The sequence below is a fragment of the Zalophus californianus genome, chromosome 14, assembly GCF_009762305.2.
Source record: "Zalophus californianus isolate mZalCal1 chromosome 14, mZalCal1.pri.v2, whole genome shotgun sequence".
In the NCBI taxonomy this organism is placed as follows: Eukaryota; Metazoa; Chordata; class Mammalia; order Carnivora; family Otariidae; genus Zalophus; species Zalophus californianus.
The window spans coordinates 559,110-581,976 of record NC_045608.1 but is presented as its reverse complement, the minus strand read 5'-3'; the positions used below and the strand labels follow the sequence as shown (position 1 = coordinate 581,976).

The 22,867-nt window shown below is 48.6% G+C and overlaps 1 long non-coding RNA gene and 1 other non-coding gene across 4 annotated transcripts in view; both read left to right on the top strand.

The window, feature by feature from the left end:
- The first annotated feature begins 1,772 nt into the window (after nt 1-1,772).
- Nucleotides 1,773-22,867, top strand: part of LOC113913199 — a 28,414-nt gene continuing 7,319 nt past the window's right edge. For all 3 annotated transcript variants that reach the window (XR_004819610.1, XR_004819611.1, XR_004819609.1), the window contains exons 1-2: nt 1,773-2,177; nt 2,781-2,898. This is a non-coding gene — a long non-coding RNA (uncharacterized LOC113913199). The remainder of the gene's footprint in view (nt 2,178-2,780; nt 2,899-22,867) is intronic.
- Nucleotides 20,706-20,779, top strand: TRNAN-GUU. Its single transcript has one exon. It is a non-coding gene; the product is annotated as a tRNA-Asn (tRNA).

Here is a 22,867-nt window from a genome sequence, read left to right as displayed (position 1 = left end):
GACTGAGCTCCTCCTCCCTGGGGTCCAAGCATGGGGATGGGCAGGGCCTGGCACGCCACAGTTTCCATTGCCATGTTCTGCTATCTTCCTGGAACCTGGGGCCTCACCCCTCTGACGAGGTCATCTGTGTTTGTCAGTGCTGGAGGAAGGGGCAGGCTGTCACCTCATCAGCACCCCAGTCCCTGCAGCTGGGGTGGGTGGTGGGGCCTGAGTACAGGGCCACCAGGGGCAGCATCGCTAACACGTGGGACCAATGTCCGAGGTTTTTGCGAAATCTGGGTGGTGTTCTGGGCTCTGTCGTGGGGATCGTGGGCTCAGAAAGTGATGAATTCTGCGACTGGGAGGGGATCCGCCTGTGGAAGCTTCAGAGTTCTATTCTGGGTATGCTAGTGGTCGGGCCGATGGGGCAGGCACTGTCCCCCCCTGAAGGCCTTGCCCGTGGCTGAGGAAAGGCCCTGTCTCCACGGACTGCAGTGCCGCTTGCAGCCCAAGACCGGCTCCCAGGGTGTGGACTGCACACATGCAGCTCAGGGGAGCCGGGGACCTGGGGCAGGGCAGGGTCCGGCCGACGAGGCTGGGGGACAGGAGGGGGTTTCGGGGGTACCTGGCGTCCACCTTAACCCGCACATCAGGTCCATTCTGCCCAGGGCAGCAGGACACGCATCGCCCTTCCAGGTCAGGGCCCACACTGGTGTGCGGAGCAGCGAGCATGGACACCGGGCAGCCCCTGGGGCCGCCTGCGGGAATGCTGAGTGACCGTGGGCAGGTGAAGGCTGCCTCCTCAGACCGTGGGCAGGGGCTCTGTCCACCCTGAGGTCTGTGTAGGCCCGTGTAGACCAGCCAGAGACAGGCCAGGAGGGAGCTGGCCTGCAGAGGCGGGTGACCACGGGGCAGCCAGGCACGGGGGGAGGCGGGGACCCAAACAGGGAAAGTGCAGGGAAAGCCCAGGACCTGGAGCAGGGGACCCAGCGGCCTGTCGGGGTGCACACAGACCCCAGGAGGCCCTGCGGCTGGGGAACCCCAGGACCCCTCAGGTCTCCCCAGATCAGAGACGGGCCGCCCGTGAGCGGTTCACGAGGCCACCTTTGAGAGAATTTCGGGAGGAAGCGTCTGCACCCTGGGGGTGCACATGTGGGAGTCCGAGCCGCACGGGCCAGGAGAGAACGTCCAAGAGAGTCGGAGTGACAGACGGGGCGGCGAAGCACCCACAGGCAGCCCAGAACCCCGGGGGGCGTGCAGGGGAACCGGGGAGTCCGAGGGAGAGCCTGCGCCCGGAGCGGAGCCCCGTCCGACCCCACGCAGACCTCATAGAGCCCTGGTTCCTCCAGACCCCGGGGCCCACCGGGCATCCAGATGGAAAAGGCACCGTCAGGCCCCAGCGTCAAGCGGCTGCCTCCGCATTTGGGGGCGTGAGTACTCGACAGCCTGGGCGTGTTCATTTTGGGGAGCACCCTGAGCCCCAAAGGCCACGAGGGAGCCGGCGGACACAGGTGGCGTGAGAAAGGGGACCCGCTGCGCTTGTTCAGGCTGCGGAGAGGGGAGGGGAGGCCCAGGCCTGAAACGGGGGGCCCGTGTGTGGAGTCCAGGGGCCCCCTCGGCAGGCAGCCAGTCGCAACAGGGACTCACTGTCGCCCCAGAAACATTTTGTGGGGGGAGGGCTCCCTGGAGGGTGTCCGGCTGGTTCTGGTGCGGGCCGAGATCCACGGGCAGAGAGACACCCGGCTTCCGCCGCACAGGTGAGGGGCGCCTAGCGCGCATGCGTGAGCCGCGCAGGGGCGGGCAGCCAGGGGCCCAGAAGAGCGCGAGCGGGCAGAGCGGCGGGGGAGGGGGCGGGCCCCCGGGGCTCCAATCCTCTGCCTCATTCCCAGCCCTAGGCTACTCACCTGGGCCTACTTCGCCCCCAGAGGTGAAGCTGGAGGAGCGGGGTCTGCCTTGGTCGCAGGGGCCCGGGAGGCTGGCGGGGTGTTTTTCCAGCAACAGACACCTGGGAGCCTCGATGCCTGGTCAGCCCGGGACCCCGTCGGGCAGGCAGCCGGTTGCAGGGGGACTGCCTGTACCGTTGCAAGCTGCCCCCTGACAAGGGGTGTGGGGGTGCCCGTTTTATTCGGGAGGCTGCTGGGGTGATCCCGGCTGTCCCGAATCTCCACCGGTTTCCAGGGCCTCGGGCTGGCTGACAGGTGCGTCTGGCGCTTTTAGGAGCCGCCCGTGTCAGGGGAGCCCGGGGCGCGGCTGGTGTGGGGTGTGGCAGCGACCCCAGGCTGGGCTGGGCGGCCCACACGCTCGACCTACTTGCAAGCCTGCACCTGCGCACGTGGGCGTGTGTTTCCCTTTCAGCCGGAGCTGGGGGAGCCGGGCCTGTGTTGCCAGGGGGGCCTGAGTCCCCTGACTGCGCTGTCCTTCTGTGAGAGACCCCTGAGGGCCCTGAGTTCAGGAGAAGGCGGGGGCTTCATCAGGCAGCCAGTCCGACGGGGACGGAGCTGGGCCCCTGGAAAGGTGCCTCTAAGAAAGATTGGGGGGGTGGCTCCCTCCAGCCTGGAGGCTGTGCATGTGGTTCCAGACCGTCGGGAGCTGGGCAGGCTCAGATGACCCCAGCCACCCTCTGCGGGCTGACGCGGTGCTTACTGAGCATGCTCCAGCCGCACAGGTGCGTGGAGCCAAGGATCTGCTCCCCGGCCAGGGTCTGGAGGGCGGCTTGCTTCACGGCAGTAGCCTGGTGGGATACATGGCATCTGCCTGTTTCCAAGTGCGAATCCACACAAATGCCTGTGTTTCCCCTGAAGGCAGAGCGGAGGGATCTGGGAGCCTTGCAAGACCTGACTGCGGCGTGCTGACCGTGGTACCCTCAATGAGCGGCACCTGGGAGCCTGGTTTGCTGCAGAAACCCGGGCCTTCCAAACAGTGAGTGCACCTGGGGACTGACTCGCCCCCATTTCCGGGGCTGCCTCCAAAGGAATTTCAGGGGTGGGCTCCCTCCATGGTGGACACAACGCAGAGGTGGCCGGAGAGTCCTGGCTCCCAGGGCAGTGACAGCGTGAGTACGGTGCAGGTGTGAGCCTCCCAGGCCAGGGGAGCCCGGGCCGGGAACAGGGGAGGTCGGGCGAGGTCGGGACACAGGAACAGACCTGTGTGCACCTGCACCTGCCCAAGTCCAAGCCCAAACCTGCACAAACACACTTGTGTCCCCCTGAGGTCTGTGGGGTTGCGGGGGCCAGCAGTGCTCAGACTGATTGTCTTTGTCGCCCGTGTCTTTTGTTGCTGCTGTTTGCTTGATACATTTTTTTAAGATTTAATTCCAGTGTCATTAACATGCGATGTTGTATTAGTTTCGGGCGTGCAGTGTAGGGATTCAGCACTTCCACACATCACTCCGTGCTCCTCACGGTAAGTGTACGCCTAGTCCCCTGGACCTGGTTCACTCCTCCCCTCCCTCCTCCCCTCTGCTGAACACCAGTGCTCTGTAGCTGAGTCTGTTTCTTGGATTGTTTCTTGCTTTGTTCCTACATTTCCACATATGAGTGAGATCCTATGGTATTTGTCTTTCTCTGACTTCACTTATCGTAATACCCTCTAGGTCCGTCCATGTTACAAATGGCAAGATTCATTCCTTTCTATGGCTGAGTAATAGTCCATTGTGTGTACACACCACATCTTTATCCGTGCGTAAGTCAGTGGGCATTCTGGCTGCTTCCGGATCTCAGCTAGTGTAGATACTGCTACTGTAACAGGGGTGCGTGTATCCTTTGAAGTATTGATTTTGTATTCTTTGGGTAAATACCCAGGAGTGCAATTGCTGGGTTGTAGGGCAGCTCTATTTTTAACTTTTTGGGGAACCTCCATACTGTTCTCCAGAGTGGCTGCACCAGTCTGCATTCCCACCAACAGTGTAGGAGGGTTCCCCTTTCTCTGCGACCTCGCCAACACCTGTCGTTTCCTGTGTTGTTCAGTTTAGCCATTCTAACTGGTGTGAGGTGGGATCTCATTGTTTTGATTTGCATTTCCCTGATGCCGAGTGATGTTGAGCATCTTCCCATGTATCTGTTGGCCATTTGGATGTCTTCCCTGGAAAGGTGTCTATTCATGTCTTTGCCCATTTTTTAAATGGATTATTTGTTTTTTTGGAGTGTTGAATTGTATCGGTTTTTAATACTTTGGCTAGTAAGCCTTGATCAGATATGTCATTTGCAAATTTCTTACCAATTCTGTAGGTTGTCTTTTCGTTTTGTTGACTGTTTGCTGTGCAAAAGCTTTTTATTTTCATGAAGTCCTAATAGTTCATTTTTGCTTTTGTTTCACCTTGTCTTTGGAGACGTGTCTTGAAAGAAGTCGCTGTGGCCAATATCGAAGAGGTTGCTGCCTGTGTTCTCCTCTAGGATTTTGAAGGATTCCTATCTCACCTTTAGGTTTTGAGTCTATTTTTGTGTGTAGTGTAAGGAAATGGTCCAGTGTCACTCTTCTGCATGTGACTGTCCAATTTTCCCAGCACCATTTGTTGAAGAGACGTTTTTCCATTGGACATTCTTTCCTGCTTTGTCGAAGATTAGCTGACCATACAGTTGAGGGTCCATTTCTGGACTTTCTATCCTGTTCCATTGATCTATGTGTCTGTTTTTGTGCCAATACCATGCTGTCTTGATGATTACAGTTTTGTAATAGAGCTTGAGGTCCAGAATTGTGAGGCCTCCAGTTTTGGTTTTCTTTTACAACGTTCCTTTGGCTATTCAAGGTCTTCTGTGGTTCCATACAAATTTTAGGATTGGTTGTTTTAGCCCTGTGAAAACTGTTGTTGGTAGTTTGATAGGGTTTGCATTACATGTGTAGATGGCCTTGAGTAGGAGAGACTATTTTTTATTTTTATTATTAACGTATAATGTATTATTTGTTTCAGGGGCACAGGTGTGTGATTCATCAGTCTTGCACAATTCACAGTGCTCACCAGAGCACATACCCTCCCCAGTGTCCATCACTCAGCCACCCCATCCCTCCCACCCCCCCCACCACTCCAGCAACCCTCCGTTTGTTTCCTGAGATCAAGAGTCTCTTATGGTTTGTGTCCCTCTCTGGTTTTGTCTTGTTTCATTTTTTCCTCTCTCCCCCATGATCCTCTGCCTTGTTTCTCAAATTCCACATATTAGTGAGATCATATGATAATTGTCTTTCTCTGATTGACTCATTTCGCTTAGCATAATACCCTCTAGTTCCAACCACATCATTGCAAATGGCAAGATTTCATTTTTTGATGGCTGCATAATATCCCATTGTATATATATAGCACCTCTTCTTTATCCATTCATCTGTTGATGGACATCTGGGCTCTTTCCACAGTTTTGGCTATTGTGGACATTGCTGCTATAAACATTGGGGTGCACGTGCCCCTTCAAATCACTACATTTGTACTTTTGGGGTAAATACCCAATAGTGTAATTGCTGGGTCATACAGTAGCTCTATTTTCAAAATTTGAGGAACCTCCATACTGTTTTCCAGAGTGGTTGCACCAGCTTGCATTCCCACCAACATTGGGAACAAAGGGTTCCCCTTTCTCCGCATCCCCGCCAACATCTGTCGTTTCCTGACTTGTTCATTCTAGCCATTCTGACTGGTGTGCGGTGGTATCTCATTGAGGTTTTGATTTGGATTTCCCTGATGCCGAGCGATGTTGAGATCCTTTCGTGTGTCTGTTGGCCATTTGTATGTCTTCTTTGGAGAAGTATCTGTTCATGTCTTCTGCCCATTTTTTGACTTGATTATTTGGTTTTTGGGTGTTGAATTGTATCAGTTCTTGATAGATATTGGATACTAACCCTTTATCTGATATGTCATTTGCAAATATCTCCTCCCATTCTGTCAACTGTCTTTTGGTTTTGTCAACTGTTTCCTTTGCTGTGCAAAAGCTTTTTCTCTTGAGGAAGTCCCAATAGTTCATTTTTGCCTTTGTTTCCCTTGCCTTTGGAGACATGTCTAGGAAGAATTTGCTGCAGCCAAAGTTGAAGAGGTTGCTGTCTGTGTTCTCCTCAAGGACTTTGATGGACTCCTGTCTCACATTTAGGTCTTTCATCCATTTTGAGTCTATTTTTGTGTGTGGTGTAAGGAAATGGTCCAGTGTCACTCTTCTGCATGTGGCTGTCCAATTTTCCCAGCACCATTTGTTGAAGAGACTTTTTTCCATTGGACATTCTTTCCTGCTTTGTCGAACATTAGCTGACCATAGAGTTGAGGGTCCATTTCTGGGCTCTCTATTCTGTTCCACTGATCGATGTGTCTGTTTTTGTGTCAGTAGCATTCTGTCTCGATGATGACAGCTTTGTAATAGAGCTGGAGGTCCAGGATTGTGAGGTCACCAGTTTTGGTTTTCTTTTTCAACACTCCTCTGGCTATTCGGGGTCTTTTCTGGTTCCACACAAATTTTAGGATTATTTGTTCCATTTCTTTGAAAAAAGTTGATGGCATTTTGATAGGGATTGCTTTGAATGTGTAGATGGCTCTAGGTAGCATAGACATTTTCACAATATTTGTTCTTCCAATCCATGAGCATAGTACGTTTTTCCATTTCTTTGTGTCGTCCTCAATTTCTTTCATGGGTATTCTGTAGTTTTCTGAGTACAGATCCTTTTCCTCTTTGGTTTATTCCTAGGTATCTTATGCTTTTGGGTGCAATTGTAAATGGGATTGACTCCTTAGTTTCTCTTTCTTCTGTCTTGTTAGTGTTTAGGAATGTAACTGATTTCTGTGCATTGATTTTATATCCTGCCACTTTACTGAATTCCTGCATGAGTTCTACAGTTTTGGGGTAGAGGCTTTTGGGTTTTCCACATAAAGTATCATATCATGTGCTAAGAGTGAGAGTTTGACTTCTTCTTTGCTGATTTAGATGAATTTTATTTCTTTTTGTTTTCTGATTGCTGAGCCTAGGACTTCCTGTACTATGTCGAATAGCAGTGGCGAGAGTGGACATCCCTGCCGCGTTCCTGACCTCAGGGGGAAAGCTCTCAGTTTTTCCCCTTTGAGAATGATATTTGCTGTGGGTTTTTCATAGATGGCTTTTATTGTGTTGAGGTATGTTCCCTCTATCCCTACACTGTGAAGAGTTTTAATCAAGAAAGGATGCTATACTTTGTAAAATGCTTTTTCTGCATCTATTGAGAGGATCCTATGGTTCTTGTTCTTTCTTTGAATAATGTATTGTATCACATTGATTGATTTGTGGGTGTTGAACCAACCTTGCAGCTCAGGAATAAATCCCACTTGGTTGTGGTGAATAATCCTTTTAATGTACTGTTGGATCCTACTGGCTAGTATTTTGGTGAGAATTTTTGCATCCAGGTTCATCAGGGATATTGTCTGTAATTCTCCTTTTTGATGGGGTCTTTGGTTTTGGGATCAAGGTAATGCTGGCCTCATAAAATGAGTTTGGAAGTTTTCCTTCCATTTCTATTTTTCAGAACAGTTTCAGAAGATTGGTATTAATTCTGCTTTAAATGTTTGGTAGAATTCCCCTGGGAAGCTATCTGGCCCTGGGCTCTTGTTGGGAGATTTTTGATTATGGCTTTAATTTCCTGGCTGGTTATGGGTCTGTTCAGGTTTTCTACTTCTTCCTGGTTCAGTTTTGGTAGCTTATATGTCTCTAGGAATGCATCCATTTCTTCCAGATTGTCTAATTTGTTGGCATATAGTTGCTCATACTATGTTCTTGTAATTGTTTGTATTTCTTCGTTATTCATTGTGATCTCTTTCATTCATGATTTTATTTGGGTTCTTTTTTCTTTTTGATAAGTCTGGACAGGGGTTTATCAAACTTATTAATTCTTTCAAAGAATGAGATTCTAGTTTCATTGATCTGTTCTATGTTCTTTTGGTTTCTATTTCATTGACTTCTGCTCTGATCTTTATTATTTCTCTTTTCCTGCTGGATTTTGGCTTTATTTGCTGTTCTTTCTCCAGCTCTTTTAGGTTTAGGGTTAGGTTGTATGTGTGAGACCTTTCTTGTTTCTTAAGAAAGGCTTGTATTGCTATATACTTCCCTCTTAGAACCACCTTTCCTGCATCCCTAAGATTTTGAACAGTTGTGTTTTCATTTTCATTTGTTTCCATGAATTTTTAAAATTCTTCCTCAACTTCCTGGTTGACCCATTCATTCTTTAGTGGATGCTCTTTAGCCTCCATGTATTTGAGTTCTTTCCGACTTTCCTCTTGTGATTGAGTTCATTTGAGTTTCAAAGTGTGGTCCAAAATATGCAGGGAATGATCCCAATCTTTTGGTACCAGTTGAGACCTGATTTGTGACCCAGGATGTGATCTCTTCTGGAGAACGTTCCATATGCACCAGAGAAGAATGTGTATTCTGTTGCTTTGGAATGTTCTGCGTATATCTGTGAAGTCCATCTGGTCCAGTGTGTCATTTAAAGCCTTTATTTCCTTGTTGATCTTTTGCTTAGATGATCTGTCCATTTCAGTGAGGGTGGTGTTAAATCCCCTACTATTATTGTATTATTGTCGATGTGTTTCTTTGATTTTTTTTATTAATTGGCTTATATAATTGGCTGCTCCCATGTTAGGGGCATAAATATTTACAATTGTTAGATTTTGTTGGAAAAACCCTTTGAGTATAATATAGTGTCCTTCCTCATCTCTTATTATAGTCTTTGGTTTAAAATCTAATTTGTCTGATCTAAGGATTGCCACCCCACCTTACTTTTGATGTCCATTAGCATGATCAATGGCTTTCTACCCCCTCACTTTAAATCTGGAGGTGTCTTTGGGTCTAAAATGAGTCTCTTGCAGACAGCATATCGATGGGTCTTGCTTTTTTATCCGCTCTGATGTCCTATGACTTTTTATTGGGGTGTTTGGCCCATTTACAATTGGGATAATTATTGAAAATATGAATTTTGTGCTATTGTATTGCCTGTAAGGTGACTGTTACTATATATTGTCTCTGTTCCTTGCTGGTCTATGTCACTTTTACACTCTCTCCTTTCAATATTCTTGTAGGGCTGGTTTGGTGTTTGCAAATTCTTCTAGTTTTTGTTTGTTCTGGAAGCTTTTTATCTCTTCTTCTATTTTCAGTGACAGCCTAGCTGGATATGGTATTCTTCGCTGCATATTTTCTCATTTAGTGCTCTGAATATATCATGCCAGTCCTTTCTGGCTGGCCAGGTGACTGTGGATAGGTCTGCTGCCAATCTAATGTTTCTACTGTTGTAGGTTACAGACCTCTAGGAGAGACATTTTATTTTTTTTAAAGATTTTATTTATTTATTCTACAGAGAGAGAGAGTGAGAGCAGGAACACAAGTGGGAGTGGGAGAGGGAGAAGCAGGCCCCCCCCCCCGAGCAGGGAGCCCGATATGGGGCTCAATCCCAGGACCCTGGGATCATGACCTGAGCCAAAGGCAGATGCTTAACGACTGAGCCACCCAGGTGCCCCTAGGAGACATTTTAATAATATTTGTTCTTCCAACTCATGAGCATGGAAGGTCTTTCTACTTAACTGCATTGTCCTGAATTTCTTTCATCAGTGTTTTATGGTTTTCAGAGTACAGGTCTTTTGCCTCTTTGGTTAAATTTATTCCTAGATGTTTTACTGTTTTTTTGTGTGTGCAATTGTAAATGCTACTGTTAAATTCATTTTCTGGTGCTTCATTATTGGCTATAGGAAAGCAACAGGTTTCTGTGTATTTATTTTGTATCCTGCAACTTCACTGAACTCAGATATCAGTTCTAGTCATGTTTTGGGGAGTCCAAGGTGATCCCTTTCTGTCAGAGTCTGGACATATTGTCCATGGAACAATGGTTAATGATCTAATCAGTGACTTATGGTCTGAAACTCCTTGGGAGCGTCCCAGATGTACTGTGAAACAGGCCACTGCTCTGAGGACAGAGACCAAAGAAAGGGACAGGCCACTGCAGATCGGTAGGTGGCAGTTTGAGAAGCAAGGGAACTCACATCCGTGGCTTGTCTTGGGCAGCAGCAAGAGGAGTAGATCTCCACACCCACCTGCCACCTCTTAGAGGTTTATGTGGAGGCCGTAACTGGGCTCAGTCACGTAGAGCATCCAGATGGTCTCGACACCACATCACTGTCTCAAGACCTCATCCCTGGAGCAGCGTCTGGGAGCGGGGAAGGCAAGGGAAACCCACATTCCAAGGGCAGGGGAGGGTGGGGAGCCTCTGATTGCCTGGGTCCAGGTCACGGCAAGGGGTGGTCATGGCCTCTCATCCACCTTCTCCAGCACCCCACCCCTCGTGCCCGGCTCTTACAACCTCCCGTGAACCTCTGTTCTGCGTGTGCCCTGAGGGGTCAGGAAGGGGTTTCACTAGCCCGGGGATGCCTCCTGTGGCAGTTGTCCCGCTGTGCTGGAGGCAGAGGCCACAGCAGTGACACAGGTGTGTACAAGAGAAAGCACAGGTGAAGACAACAGTTCCCCAGATGAGCAGCAACTTTTTCCACCAAGAGGCCTCTGATCCCAACCACTGAGTTATGAAATCCCCAAGGCTGGGGGTCAGATCACTGAGGGCGCCCCCCGCATCCTCCTGAGACCCGAGAAACATGATACAGTAGCAGGCTCGTCTGGTACGGACACAGAATTCTGGCTGGATGACGGCACAGGTGCCTCCTTGTGCCGCAGCAGGTGTCCAAGGCCATCGTGTTCTGGGGCACAGCTGGTCTCATTGAAGACACTGGGTGTCCAGTAGGGACAGACTTTTTGGCCATCCCTCAAGGCTCACTGAGTGAATCCAGTCAGGGCTGCAAGGTCTGCAAACCGATGGAGCGAACAGAGAGCAGCCAGACAACCGTGCCGACAAAGTCAGAGTGTGTCCATCTGGCCTTCAGGAGAGGGAGCTTGTCAACAGTTGTTCCCACAGGACAGGTTCTCCCCTGGCCCAGGGGAACCCCAGGGTACCGCAGCCCAACCACCCAGGTGGGAGCCACGACCAAAGGTTCGTGCCACAAAGCCATGGAGGCCCACTGGGGTCGCCCACTGGATACCCGAGTGGTGGGACCAGTCCCTGCCAACCAGTGACTCTCCCTTCATGTGACAGGGTGGATGCAGTCCAGGGCTGTCCATCCCACCTTTCTGGTACAACTGGATTGGTTTTGTTTAGAGTGACTTTTCTGTTCCCAACATAGGGGTGACTGGGTGTGCAAATGTCCTTAACCCAGAGTAAGCCCCATAAATCCATTCCAATTCTGAGCACAGCCAGCCAAGGCTCTGATGGAGGACTTTCTAGAACCTTCCAGTGAGCTATTCGATGGGATGCCTCTATACTGTGTTTGACAGAAAAACACATACCCATGCCGGTGTTATGGACACGCTATTGGTAATAGCAGACGAACAGAGTGCTAGTCCTCGCTTGTTCTGAATGCCTTCCAACTTCTCCCCTGGAGGGGCGATACCCCCCATTATCATCCTGACCATCTGGAGAGGGCAGCCCACATACCCAACAGTGGGACAGATTTCCTTGCCGGGCCTAGGATGGGGCCACAGTAGGACGGTCCATCCTGCAGGTGCCCGTCCTGACTCTGGACGCCACAGGGGCAGCAGAGCCTCAGGTCAGAACAGAGAGGAGTAGGAACTTGCCTGGGGAGGTCTTCCCCTTCTACAAGAATGATCCTGAGACCCGCACTTTAGATGTGAGTGTGGCTGCATCTTTAGGAATGTGACCAGGGTGTGCGTTGGCCCCAGGAGGCAGCCCCTGTCAGGCATGAGGAGGGGCACTGTGGTGGGATGTGGCAAACCAGGACCCCCACCCTCTCCCCTCTGTTGATGGTGTGTGTTCCATGCCAGGTGTAGTGTGTTTCAGTTGGTCCGTCTGCAGCAGAACAATGGGATCCCAGTGCAGACGGAGTCGTTTCCCGTCATCCAGGGCTGGGAAATGACTTGTCTACCCCAGTGGGAATTCCCAGTGCAAATTCCAGGCCCTCACCCCTGTCCCAGGTATGATGGGCCTTGCTGTCCTCAGCAGCAGAGCACGTTGACCCTGAGTGGGAGTCAGGGCATTGACCGTGTCTTGCAACTTCCATAGGATTACAGTACTGGGCACCTCAGTGGGGATTCCCGTCTGGAAATTGGGGCAATAGGCCCTACTGGTCGACCATTCAAATGTATTAAAGCCCGGACAGTACTGTAGTCCACCCGGGCAAGGTGGTTTTACCTGCTAGTGATTTAATCTGCTGCTTTACTCTTGCACTGTTCCTTTCTACCAGCCCTGCTGCTGTGGTTCTAGGAGCGGTGGATGCTCCACGTGCTCCACGTGCTCCACGTTCCTTCCCCCACCCTCGCACAGTATGATCTTTGGAGTGTGAACCCCCGATCACTGTCCGAGCAGCGAGGTCCCTGTCCATGGCACTCAGCTTCCCTAGTGGTGGCAGCCTGGTTTGCACGGTGACAGGGAAGGTTTGGGTTAGGCCAGATGCAGTGTCCATGCAATCCAAGGCACATTTAGAACCCTGACTCAGAGGGAGGGGCCGGGAGAATCCATTTGCCAATCCCACCCTGCATGGGAACTTCAGGGATGGTCCTGGAATCCCTCGGCATTTGCCTTTGGCCTTGTTGAGAACACGCAGGACTTGATGATAGTGCATTAACCCGGTCACTGGTCTTGTACACAGGGCAGTCTGCATCTGTGTCTCTAGGCCACCCCATCCAGCCCCGGAGGTGGCCACTCTGTCTATGCTCCCAATCTGCTGTCTCTCCTGAAGAGTCCATAGCCAGGGCTGAGCCTCAGCTGGGGCATCTCCTGCCTGATGGCCAGGAGCTGTCAGAGCCTTCTGAGCCAGGATATGAAAAACAGTGAGGACCACCCCAGGCTCTTGCCGACGGACCTAAATGTCCTTCCACATATCCTGGCCCCTCAAGGACTTATCGGTGATCATTCTCCCCTCGGCTTCCCATTGTCCAGGCCGCAGGGTTCATCCCTCTAGAGCAGTGGGGCACCAGCCAGGGCTCATGAGTGACCAGCAGCCTAGCAGCCCTGGGTCTAGCCCTGGCTGCGCAGGCTGGTGTGGGTTGTTCCTCTTTCTTGCAATTCCATTTTAAACTTGCTCACATCTTGTCTGGTGTAAGCCCTGTGTTCAGTGACTCTGGGTCCACATTATCATGTATTGTAACTCTGGTTATTTCATAGGCATGGATTCCAGTAAGTTCAGGTTCCCAGTGTCCGAGGGGCTAAAATAATCATCCTCCTCAGAGTGCTTGTTGTTGACCCCAGTTGCATAAGGGTGGTTTTCCTCCTCCTCTGGAGGTTACTCTCCTCGCCAGCACTTTCTCTCTCTGTCAGCAGGGATGTCAGCTAATGTTGCTGATGAGAGGAGTGGATTGTCTTCCTTCATTGCTCTGTTAAATATAGGATACTATATTTATGCCCTCACTTAGTTATCAGGGCAACGTGAGAATTACCTAAATTTTAAGTTTTTCCAGACTGTTCAGTAGGTTTCCATGTCTCCTCAGACATTAATATATAATCTATCTACCCCAAAACCTCATCTCCAGTAATCTTGGTAAGAGTACTCAGGAGGCATATTTACTACTCTCATCCTGCCTTTTACAACGATGTTCAAAATGTTTTATTGTAGAGGCCTGCTGATGTTTTATTATAGTGCATGTGGGCCACACTGGTCATGGTAGCCAGTGGCCGGATACAGGGAAAGTGTCAGGAGAAGCCTGGTCCAGGGAAGGTGCTGTTGGGGGCACAAGGCACCCATCTAATTCTAAGCTTAAATATACACTAATGTGCATATTCAACCTGAAGGCTGAGCGGAGGAAAATGCCATGCCTAGCCGTGGTGGGACAAGACTGGCATATAGGCAGACTGTCCAGGGTATCTTCCTAGAAGGGACACCTGGGAGCCTTGGTGGCTGGAGAACCTTGGGACACCATCAGGCAGCTACTCCAAATGGAAAATTATATCATTACTTTATTATTTTTAAATTTTATTTTATTTTTAAAGATTTATTTATTTGACAGAGACACAGTGAGAGAGGGCACACAAGCAGGGGGAGTGGGAGAGGGAGAAGCAGCCTTCCCAAAGAGCAGGGAGTCTGATGCAGGGCCCGATCCCAGGACCCTGGGATCATGACCTGAGCTGAAGGCAGATGCTTAATGACTGAGCCACCCAGGTGCCGCCTAAATTTTTTTTTTAAAAAGAATTTATCTGAGAGAGTGAGAGAGAACATGAGTGGGGGTGGGGCAGAGGCAGAGGGAGAAGCAGGCTCCCCGCTGAGCAGGGAGCCTGATGCGGGGCTCGATCCCAGGACTCTGGGATCATGACCTGAGGCAAAGACAGATGCTTAACTGTCTGAGTCACTCTGGTGCCCCTAATGTCATTACTTTAAAGCTGTTGCCTTGGTAAGATATTGTGAGTGGGTTCCGTTCTTTCTGGAGATATTCAGAGTAGCTGGGGACTGGCCAGAGGTCTCCAGGACTGGACACCCCAGATGCTCAGTGGCAACTGAAAGGCTGTGTACTGTGTATGTGTGGGCTGGGGAGCCAGGGACCTAGAACAGGGCATGTGTCTAGAGTCCAGGCATCACAGTGGACTTTTGGGGGTCCATGGCATCTGCTTAAATGTAAGCCCTGACCTACACAAATGTGCATATTCCTCCTGAAGGCAAAGCTGGAAGAATCTACAGTCTTGCGGGGGTGCTTTTCAATAGGTGACACCTAGGAGCCCTGACTACTGGTTCAGGGAGGAAAATATTTTCACTATATTTCAAGATTCTTCTAGCTGGTTTAAGAATTAACTTGTCATTAACAGGAGAAAAAAACCAAAGTTTTATTGCATGTGCAAGAAGGTCCAATGATGAAATTAAGACACAGAGAATGACCAAGGCAGGCAGATTTTGTACGTTTTAGACAAAAAAAGCATAAATCTGTGAGAAATTTGCAGGACAATTAATCAAGTAACCAGGTATTAAATACGTGGTATTTCTATGGAAACAAAACCAGTGGTTAATGAGTGGAGCCAATGATACACCAGCTTCTGAGTTCTGAGGGTGGCAGTCGAGAGGATTTCTAGACGTCGGGGTCAAAGCATCTTTAGATGGAGTGAAGGCAGGCAATGGCAATTGGAGAGCTTTCCCTAGTTTGCAGCCGGAATGTCTCTGGTGATCCCTGTGAGTGGCCCACACAGCAACAGATTTGGAGACTGTCTGCATATGAGCTAATGTAGTGGTTTCTCTGAAGTATACATCCAGTCGTTCATATTCAGTTTTCAAGGCTTCAGGAAAAGGGGCAGTTTCAGTGTTCAGTGATTTCAAGTCAAAAAGATGGAAGAAAATTGGCAATGTTAGTTCGGAGAGTTGTAGTCTGACACTGGAGGAATCTGGAAGAATTCAGGATCCAGAGTAGTTTATAGATAGAATTCAAAACCTCAAAACAATGAACAGAACTAGAATCAAAACCTCAAAACAATGAACAGAACTAGAATCTAATACCCAAAATTACGTATTGTAGTTACAGTGGAATCATAATATTTCTCTCAACAATCACTCCCATTTCTATCAACAGTAACCACAGTAAGACTAATTTGTTTGCAAATTAGATCAAGTTTCAATAAACTTGGCTTCATTATTCACGTCAGTGAAGCAAGAATAGCAGTTGATCATATAGGCTCTTTTAAATCTGCTTTGCTGGAAGTTTTCATAAATAGTCTCAGATATAAAAAGTCTTCAAATTTTTTATTGTAGCTAACATATAATGTTGTTAAATTTAGGTGTACAACATAGTGATTGGACAGTTCTGTACATGGTGCTCACCACGATCAGTGTAGTTATCATCTGCCACCATAAACATTACAATATCATTAACTATATTCCCTCTGCTGTACTTTTCATCCTTGTGACTTATTGTAACTGTAGGTTTGCACCTCTTTTCCCCGTAGTTCTCCCAACCCTCCCATCCCCTTCCCTTTGCCTACAAGTTTCCTGTCTGTATTTATGAGTTTGTTTCTGGTTTATTCTTTTTTGGCTTGTTTGATTCCACAATAAGTGAAATTATATGGTATTTGTCTTTTTCTGTCTGACTTATTTCACTTAACACCTTCCAGTTTCATCCATATTGTTACAAATGACAGGATTTCATTCATTTTTAAGACCGTGTAGTATTCCGTTGTATATTCCATATAATAATATATATATTATATATATACACACACCATATCTTCTTCCACTCATCTCTCAAGGGATACTTAGGCTGCTTTGATAATTTGCCTATTGTAAATAATGCTGTAATAAACATGGGGGGGTGCATGTATCTTTTCAAATTCGTGTTTTCATTTTCTTTGGGTAAATGCCCAGCAGTGCAATTACTGGATCATACGATATTTCTGTTTTTGGTTTTTGGAGGACCCTCCATACTGTTCTCCAGAGTGGCTGCACCAGTTTGCATTCCCACCAATAGGGCAAGAGGGTTCCCTTTTCTCCACATCCTCACCAACATTGGTTATTTCTTGTCTTTTTGATACTAGCCATTCTGACAGGTGTGAGGTGATACCTCGTTGTGGTTTTGATTCGCATTTCCCTGATGATGAGTGATGTTGAACATCTTTTCATGTGTCTGTTGGCCACCTCGATGTCTTCTTTGGAAAAATGTCTGTTCATGTCTTCTGCCCATTTTTAAATTGGATCATTTGTTTTTTGGGTGTTGAGTTTTATAAGTTCTTCATATATTTTGGATACTAACCCTTTATCAGAGATGTCATTTGCAAATATCTTCTCAGGTTTTCTTTTAATTTTGTGGATGATTTCCTTTCCTCTGCAGAAGGTTGTTACTTCAGTGTAGTCCCAATAGGTTAGTTTTCAATATGTTTTCCTTGTTTGAAGATACTGATCTAGAAAAATATTGCTAAGGTTGATGTCTAAGAAATTACTGCCTATGTTTTCTTTTAGAGTTTTATGGTGTCAGGGCTCACACTTAGGTCTTTAATCCACTGGAGTCTATTTCGGTGGATGGCATAAGAAAGTGTTGCCCTGTCGATCTTTGGCACGTGGCTCTCCACTCTTCCCGGCACCATGTATTGAAGAGACTGTCTTCTCCCCACTGCATATTCTGGCCTCCTTTGTCGTAGATAAATTGACCATAAAAGCATGGCTGTATTCCTGGGCTCTCTGCCCTGCTCCATTGATCTAGGTCTGTTTTTGTGCCAGTGCCATACCGCGTTGATCACTGCAGCTTTGTGGTATATGTTGGAATCTGGGATTGTGATGCCTCCAGCTTTGTTCTTCCTTCTCAGGATTGCTTTGGCTGTGCGGGGTCTTTGTGGTTCCATACGCATTTTAGGATTTCTTGTTCTAGTTCTGTGAAAAATACTATTGGTATTTTCATAGGGATTGCATTGAATGTGGAGACTCTTGGGGGTAGTGTGGACATTTTAACAACATTAGTGCTTCTATTCCATGAGCTTAGTGTAGCTTTCCATTTGTTTGTGTTGTCTTCAATTTTTTTCATCCATATTTCATAGTTTTCAGAGTAGGAACATGTTTCCCTTCTGTCATAAGGAGGCCCTCTGTGGCCTGTAGGCTCACTCCGCACTCTCTTCTCATATTGGGGAACTGCAAAAGTGCAGTGAGCCAGTGTCATGTTTCCTCCAGGAAGTGCCAATAATCTAATTTCACAGGATCCCAAGGAATCCTGACTCAAGGATGTGTGGTGTCTCCTTCACTTCTGGCTGAGTTGTCTAGCATCTGGACAACCAGGATTGCCCCCAAGATTATAGCTGTTCTAAGAATATTCCCCGTATTAACCCATCTTATTGCAACAACTGTCAGTCTACAGTAAGAGAAATACCTTTCATGTCATTTTTTAGTGTGTTGTTACTTCTAGTGATTTCTCCAACAGCTTCATGTCGAATTTCCATTGCCCTGTTTACTTCAGTGTGAAATTTATTTCTGTTCTGTGATACATGGCTAGTTTTGTCCATCTGTGTGCCCAAGGATGACCAAGCTGCCATGGTCTGTGTTTATACTGAGATTTGGTTTAAAAAAATTTTTAAGTGTGATTTGAATGATTTGGTGTAAAGAAAAAGCAGCTGTTAAAATTCCTCCAATTGAAACTCCTACCACTGAACAGGAACTGTTTCCTTCCTTTTGGCAAATCTGTTTTCTTTAAATATTTTTTTTAAAGATTTTATTTATTCATTCATGAGAGACAGAGGGGGAGAGAGAGAGAGAGAGAGAGAGAGAAGCAGAGAGAGAAACAGGCTCCCAAGGATCAGGGAGCCCGATGCGGGACTCGATCCCAGGACCCTGGGATCATGACCTGAGCCGAAGGCAGACGCTTAACCATCTGAGCCACCCAGGCGCCCTCTTTAAATATTTTTTTAAAAAATATTTATTTGAGAGAGAACAAGTGGTGGGGAGGGGTAGAGGGAAAGAGAGAAGCAGACTCCCCGCTGAGCAGGAAGCCCAATACAGTCTCAATCCGAGGACCCGGAGATCATGATCTGAGCCAAAGGCAGCCGCTTAACCGACTGAACCACCCAGGTGCCCCTGCAAGTCTGTTTTTGATACAGGTTTTAAGTCAGGCACAGAGAAAGATGGAAAACACTGAGCACCACCTGGGGACATATATCTGGTCTGAAAGTCCTGTGTATTCAATTTGGAGGCATGGCCCATATTGTAGGTTCTAATATGTCTGTGAGGGGTTTTATTAACATAGGTTCCCATGTTCTTGGGGTAGAAATCTGTGGTGTGAGATTGAACCCTGAGGCACACCAATGGGGGTGGTGATGGGTGTTGTGGGCTACAATTCCATGTGTCCTCTATGCACCTTACAAGGTGTTCCTGTTCTTTTAAAGTCTGGACTTCTTGTCCATGGATCTATTATGAATGTTGTAATTGGTGACTATGGATTAAATGTTGCCAGTTGGGAGTGTAATAAATGATCAAAAAAAATTTTTTTTTGCTTATTTCTGTTTAAAGATCTAATGGTCCGTTATGCAGATTCAGCAGCTGCTCTTCCACAATGAAATGCTAACACACAACGTAAATCAGGAATACATTGGGGCTGTTTGCAGAGTCTCTGCCTTGTGCCCACTGCTACATTGAATTTGGTCGGATAAGACAAGGGAAAGGGACAGAAGTCGGTACCTGGTCATCTTGGCACATTTCCTGGGTTCGCATACCAAGTGCCCGTTAGTGGCTCAGGCCAGTCTTCTCCCTGCAGGTCCGTGTGGAAGACAGGGCTGCTCTGGAGCTTCACTGGTCCTGGTGGAGAGTCAAGGGGAGGGTTCCGCTCACGCACCCCTGCATAGCCCGTTTCTCCAGCGATTGGGGGTTTCCCAGCGAGCAGACGGTCCCCAGTACGGACTGCTCGAGCGTGGACACGCGCCCTGCCGGCAAGTTCCCTCAGGTCCGCCATTGGCACAGCTGGGATCTCCTCCGCTAATGCCGAGGGCCGACCCCCCATGTCCTGCTCAGAAACGTACGGTTTCCCTGGTGGGACTTCTGGTCGAGGTCGTTCCCCTCCGTCAGGGCTCTGCTCTGCCTGCTCCAGAATAGGCCCCTGGAGCTGCCGGACCAGGTTTGTTTTCTCTTAGTGGCCCTGCTGTCTGTAGGCCTCAGAGAGCCCAGCTGAGCCTTTCAGGCAGTTGGCATCTGTTCTCAGAACACGGGAACGTCTCAGTCCAAAACCCGCTCTGGTGAAACTTGGGGCCCTGCAGTGTTTTTAGTCCCCGGTGACCATGTCGGTGACCCTGTCGCAAACCCTTGTGAGTGAAGACACTCTCGTGTGTGTTCAGCGTCCTCATCAGCTGCCGCCAACGTATCACAGGTTCTGACGGCGCTTTCCCAGTAGGTCAAGCCTGCACCTGGAGTCGCTGTTCTCCTACGGTCCCTGCTCTTCCTAGTTATTTCACAAGTGTGTTTTAATATGATCCCCACATGTGGTTCGGACTGTGTCCTCTGTCCCATCTGTTTCTGACGTTCTTCCTCTGTGGTAGGGTCGGTATGCAAGCTATGATGTCTGCGAGGCTGTGTGGTAGTGTTCTGCCTTCAGAAGACCACGTCAGGCCTAGAAATGTTACTGTAGTGTGAGATGTGTGGCCCTTACCTGGGTCGATTGTCCATCCCCTGAATGTAAGGAGTTCCATGAACTCTAGGTGGACGTTAGTCTATTCTCCAAGTTGTCACCAGAAATAAGGGTGTCATCATTGAAGGAAATGTGGGGGTGTGGGGTATGTGTGGTGTGTCTATGAAATGCCTGGATGTCTTGGGCTAGAAGGTTGTGGGCTCTTTCTGGGCTGCTAAGGTAGCTCTGTGGTTACCTGGTGAACTGATAATGTCTGCCTTCCCATGTGAATGTGGTCATGGGTTGGCTCTCTGCATCCTTGGGAAGAGCAAAGAACAGGTCAGATAAGTCGACCAGTGTGTACTGAGTGTCAGATCCAGGGGGATACTATGATGGTGCCCGTATTCAGGAAAACCATCTCGATTTTTGGGCGTGTTTGTTTCAATTCCTATAACCTACTTTAAGTCTACGGGACCTGCCTGGCCTCTTAACAGTCCAGGCAGAGTTGTTATTACTGTAAAGTTTTCTAAATCAGTAGCACACATGTGTGTCACTGTTACCTGGGATTGTTTACCTGAAAACACAGTGGTTACGTATTTTTATTTCCCAAAGGGGTTTTTATTGATATAACCAGTGTGACCCAAGTGTGACTGTCTCTGACTTGGGACCAATGATGGAGACTATCGAGTCCCTTTGGGGGCCTCTGTCTCTGTGGTGCAATCGGTTAGCGCATTCGGCTGTTAACCAAAAGGTTGGTGGTTCGAGCCCACCCAGGGACGGCTCTTTCCATTTAGGTTTCATGGTGTAATGGTTAGCACTCTGGACTCTGAGTCCCTTTGGGGGCCTCGTGGGATTTCCTCTTGTTCGGGTATCGGTGGCTTGTTTATTTTTATTAAAGTTTTATTTATTTATTTGTCAGAGAGAGGGAGAGTACAAGCACGGGGAGCGGCAGGCAGAGGGGGAAGCAGGCTCCTTGCTAAGCAAGGAGCCCGATGTGGGGCTCCATCCCAGGACCCTGAGATCATGACTTGAGCTGAAGGCAGACGCTGAACTATCTGAGCCACCCAGGCGTCCCTCGGCGGCTTGTCTATTAGTGGGATTATGTTTTATAAAGAGGTAAATATTTACAGTGAATGATTCAGTGTGGTCTATGTGTGGGTTTCCTTCCTGTAGGTACATTGACTTTAGAAGGTGGGTGGTTTCTGTTTCTCTGCCAGTCTGAGTGGTTTCTGGGGTTTCTGTCTGGGTTCTGTTGTTAAACTAGTTTACAGAGTGGTGGTCTGAACAGCTTAGGGGGCCAGTAGGGCTGTGCCGATTTAGGTCTCCATGGTCCACTGGCATTGGGTCCATTCACATCACGGGCCAGCCTGTTGTGCCTTCTGCGTGATTGTCTGATCATTTCCTCAGAAGCTCTTAGCAAGTCAGCCAGTTCTCCTGTGTCCCGTCACCTGCAAATACTGAACGTAATACTGTTCCGTCCTCGGGGGCGCAGCTTTGCGGATGACCTGAATTTTCAGTGGCTTCTGCGTGTACCAGCGAGGTGTCTGTCCCCATGACAGATGACCGTGAAGTGTTCTCACTCTGTCATCAGAGCGTGCCCTGCTGTTCTCCCTGGAGATGTTTTATAGGATATACTGTGTCAGCCACAGGCCCTCTGAGGGTCCAGGTTGCTGCCAGCCAGGCAAACAAAGATGTTGGTCAGTGAGAATGATTTTCTCCACGTGCTCTAAGGTTTTGATTAAGTTGAGGCAGTCATGGACCGAGCTGCACAGTCTCTGCTCCTGGAGGATCAGATGTGTTCCTCCTTTGGTCCATCCATCTAATAGCCATTGGGTTTCTGTGGCCACATCAGTTTGTTGGAATTCTATTCCAATTTTTGTCATTTCCGTTCCGGTGTCAGTTCTCACTTCAGGGACAGACTGGTTCCATATTTGTTAGTTTCTTCCATGGGTGTACCTCGGAGAGAGGGCGGGTTTGGCCCCAGACCACTGCAGCAACACAGACACCACAGCCACGCGAGTCCAGTGAGCGTTTGGATTCCCTGCCCAGAAATGTTTCTCCTATATTGTAGTCTACTGAGTGCGCAGCACGTCCATGAAAACAGTGTTCACACCTTAATTTGCAAATGCTTCGTTGTAAAAAATGCTAGCCATCATCCAAATTTTCAGTGACTTGTGATCTGTGTTCTGGTGGAGGGTCTCCTCGCGATGCCAATGGCTGCTGGCCACCAGGATGGCGCTGGTGGAAGGTGGGGGTGGCCATGCCAGTTCCTTCAGCTAAGACAAGAATGACGTTTGTCCCGTCCATGGACTCTTCCTTTCACACGTGATTTCTCTGCAGCAGGTGGTGCTGTTTGATCGAATTTTACCCACAGCAGACCGTCTTTCCATATCGGAGTCCATCCTCTCAAACCTGCTGCTCCGTCTATGTGATGTTCTAAGTCCCCTCCCCTGTGTCACTCCACGAGTCTGCACCGCACCTTCACCAGGAGTAGATTCCATCTCAAGAACCCACACTCTTTGCCCCTCCACAAGAAGCACCTCCTCGTCCCTTCGAGTTTTATCCTGAGATGCAGGGAGTCGGCCCCATCTTCAGGCTCCAGCTCTCATTCTGGTTCTCTTGCTGTTTCCACCCCATCTGCGGTGACTTCTTCCACTGGTCTCCACCTCCTCACCGTCGTGCATGAGGGTTGGAATCAACCTCCTCCAATTCCTGTTCATGTTGATAGTCTGACCTCTCCCCGTGAATCGGGAATGTTCCTATGGCATCTGGGATGGTGAATCCCTTCCTGTTGACTTTGTCCAGGTCCCTCAGAGGAATCACCACGGCAGCTGCAGCCTCACAAAACGTATTTCTTTAAAAAGATG